We start from the raw sequence: 3,617 nt of genomic DNA on the forward strand, positions 1-3,617 counted from the left end.
CGGTCTTTCTCTCACTCTGTGTCTCTCTCTCTCCAGTGAGCACTCGTGTCCTATAGCAAAAACTAAATAATAATAATAAAAAGGACAAGCAGTTTTTTGACAGTAAGAAATATTCAGTCAGGGAACCAGCAGTTGGCGTAATGGCTATGTCGCTGGACTCCCACATAGTCGAGCGCGGTTCACGTCCCAGACCCGGTGGCTTAAAACTCATGCCGGGTGCGTGTGTGTGCGTGCCCAAGATCCCGAGAGGAGAATGGAGGAGAAGGGATTGCGGCATGACCATCCCCCCGGGGGGGTGATTTCTCGCTTTCTGTCTCTATGTCTCTCTCTGTCTGTCTGGCGAGCGCACGCACCCTATAGTGAAAATCTCTCCCCCCCAAAAAAAAAAGAAATATTCAGTCATTCCCTTTTCTCCTCAAACTACACCATCATTCCACTTCTCCTAAATGGTTGTTTCCAAATAGCAGATGTTCTTATGCTCAGACATCTTTTATTGATTGTCTTATCATATTTTTTGAAATAAAATGCATGTGGGACTGGCCCCATACTGTAGTGGTTAGGTGAGCTGGATCCCACATGGCTAGCCATGGTTCAAATCCTAGCCCCGGCAGCTTGGAAAACAGCGGTTGCATTTGCACACCCCAAATCCTGGCAGGATGGGGAAATGGAAGAGGAAGGGTCTGCAGTGTGACCATGCCCCATCGAGGGTGCTTTCCCCCTCTCCCCTCAACTCTCTGGTGAGCACACATGCCCTCTGGCAATTAAACCAAAAAGACACGCATGTAAATTAATTTTAAAATTTGAAAAAAAAATCTCATGTTCATAAGCCTCTAGATGTGAAAACAGTGTTTGAAGCTAATTAACGATAACAAGGTAAATATATATTTTACGGGTCATTATAAACCAAACAGTGGAACAGCACTGGAAATTACTCTCTCATGAGCTGGAGGAGGATGAATGTTCAAACCTATGTCTCTTTGCATATTGACATATATTTGAAAGCGTCCCCAGCAAGTTGATAGGAAATGTGTATTATGAAAAGACAATGCAGTGGATTTCGAAAAATATACAGGGTTCTTCAAAAAAATTCATGGAAAACAGAATTAAAGTATAAGTTAATTTTGGCGCAGAAACACTGAAATCCATACATTGTTTTTTTCATAATGCACACTTTCCATGAACTTTTTTAAAAGAATTATTTTATTTTATTTTACTTATTTATTAAACTTTTTGACCAGAGAGAGAGAGGGAAAGCGAGAAAGGAAGCCACCAGGTCTGGGACTCCAACTGCGGTTGTTCATGTGGGAGTCTAGTGCCTCAACCGCGCCACCACCTGCCAGCCCCGCCGTGCAGTTTTAGGCCCTCCCCAGTGTACGAAATGATTTAAGCCTCTATCAGTGTCTCCTTTCATTGGGGCGAGCTGTGTCCAGTGTCCGTCCCCTGCTGTTTGTCGCTTTTGTGAACACAAAGTCCCGAGCAGCCTCGTTCACCTCGGTAAGTAGACGGTGCTGGGAGAACTGTGACAATGTGGTCGCTGACAAAGGGGAGGAGAAGTGGCCGTAACCCAGAAGGTCTTTTGGCTTCAGAGGGCGTCAGAGATGACTGAGTCGCCTGTGCTCGCTAATCCCATGTGACACACGTGACCATCTCCAGCCCGCCCGCTTTGCCAAGGCGCCTGTCATGTGCTTTGCCACAAGTCCGCATTTGGTAAAGTGGCTCAATCCTGTCAACTCCTTTGAGGTGTACGACAAACATCTCTCTGTCCACGCCGCTCAATAATGCCATGAACCCAAAACCGCTCTATGAAGTAAAGTCTAATTTAAAAACAAGAAATTACTCAAGTGGTCGATCCGTGGACAACTCAGTCAGGCTGTTCTCCAAGTTTTCTGGAAGCAATGAACAGAACCCACCTAACTGGGGAGGCGATTTGTCCTCAGTTAAAAAGCTTTCACTTCCTCGACACAAACACAGGTACGTGTAGCGGCCTCTTCCCGGGCGGGCCTCCCAGCGCCGGGCGGCGGCTTTCTTCCCCTTTCTTGAAGTGAGAGAGGGCTGGCGTGGAAGGGCAGGTGGGGAGAGGGAGACCAGCAGGAAACCGGCCCAGGCTCCATCTCGAGCAGACCTGGACCCGGATCCCACCAGCCCTGAGCATCACTGGAAACGATTTCGGAACCCCCTCCGATGCCCAGCACTGTAATGCCAGATTTCCAGCCCTCTGCGTTTGCCTGAAACCCAGATGTTTCTTCGCTATCTGTCTGACATTGTCCGAAATGGGGCTGGGTGTCCCGTACCTGTCTGGCAACCTTTGTGGCCCAGATCCCTTTTTAGATGAGAGGAGAAAGCTGGGACCTAGGAGGGATAAGGCCCAGACTCAAGGGCTCCTCCCGCTCCCTAACGCGCAGGTGTATTCATTGCTTTCTCGTCTCTCGTGAAATGGCCATTTCCGTCCAACGCCCCCCCCACCGCCTTGTTTTCTATCCTTCTGACCAAAGCAAAAATGTAAGCAGAAATGACAACAACCAAGAAAGGAGGAAGGCTTTTGAGGACAGTGGGCACTGAGAGGGGTCTGAGGGAGGCAGCAGGAGGGTGGGAACTGCGGGGGCACACGGCCTCTGTAAGGATGGGGACCAGCGGTTTCTTTCCAAGCAGAAACTAAACGTACAGGACATGGCATCCTCGCCTCCCCTGCGGAGTCCAGAGGCCTGTAACATGAAGGGTTACCCCAGCCCAGCTCATCCCATGTGATGTCGCCCTCCTGAGCTGCTCCTTAGGGGAGATTCCCACCCAGCCTTCAGTCCCCGCTGCACCCCTGCCCTCTCTCACTCCCCTCTCAACTCCCAAGCAGCAGAAACAGTTTTAACTTCAAGCCTTTTTTTGGCCTTCCTGTGCGTGTGGGAGGGCCCTCCTTTGGGAGTTGCTCTGGTCTGGTGGCTCCATCTGTTATTACATATATATTATAAATCTCTGTCCACATCCCACCCCTGCTTCTTTTCTTAATGCGAGGGGAATTCTGATTCTCCCCACTCCAAAGAGCCTTCTCCACCTGGTTCTCAGGATCACTGAAGTGGCGAGAGCCCCGGGAGCCCCGAGGGCCCGCAGCCTCCACTCACCCGACCCTGGTTCTGGAAGAGAAGGCCTGCACCACCCGAGGAGCCTCCGCCCGCGACAGCTTCAAAGGATGGGCTGACTCCGAGAAAGAGGAAGGCCAGGTCTGTGCTCCTCTGCTCAGGGGACCCCGGCAAGTTCCTGTTTCAAAGACAGAGTTTTAAAGCCTGGTGAAGTGCAGAGGCGTGTGTGCGTGCGTGCACGCGTGCGTGTCTCCAACTCGCCCACGTGGTCCCTTGATGGTCCTCTGGGGACGCAGATCTTCCTTTTCTAAAACACATGCCTAGACCTAACCCCCACCCCACCCCGAGCTCGGGCCATTCCCCCGCCAGTGGAGAGGGGGGAGATGAGAAAGGACTGCCCACCCAGGAGCTTCTGTGGTTGGGAAGTTTTAGTTGAAGGTTTTCATGACTTTGTTTTTCTTTGGCATCTCCATGAGAAGAGACAGGACTCAAAGCCTGTGACCATTCGGGGATCCTGTGTGAGACTCGATTTTTGGATCGGAGACTGGA

General features: G+C 50.7%; 1 protein-coding gene across 1 annotated transcript in view; it reads right to left on the reverse strand.

The window, feature by feature from the left end:
- Positions 1–3,255, reverse strand: part of PLEKHA2 (pleckstrin homology domain containing A2) — an 82,933-nt gene extending 79,678 nt beyond the window's left edge. The window contains exon 1 of the mRNA XM_006164749.2: positions 3,111–3,255. The gene's annotated coding sequence lies outside the window, so the exon portion shown is untranslated. The remainder of the gene's footprint in view (positions 1–3,110) is intronic.
- Positions 3,256–3,617: the final 362 nt, after the last annotated feature.

Source organism: Tupaia chinensis, unplaced genomic scaffold (genome assembly GCF_000334495.1).
Source record: "Tupaia chinensis unplaced genomic scaffold, TupChi_1.0 Scaffold143705_1, whole genome shotgun sequence".
Taxonomy (NCBI): Eukaryota; Metazoa; Chordata; class Mammalia; order Scandentia; family Tupaiidae; genus Tupaia; species Tupaia belangeri.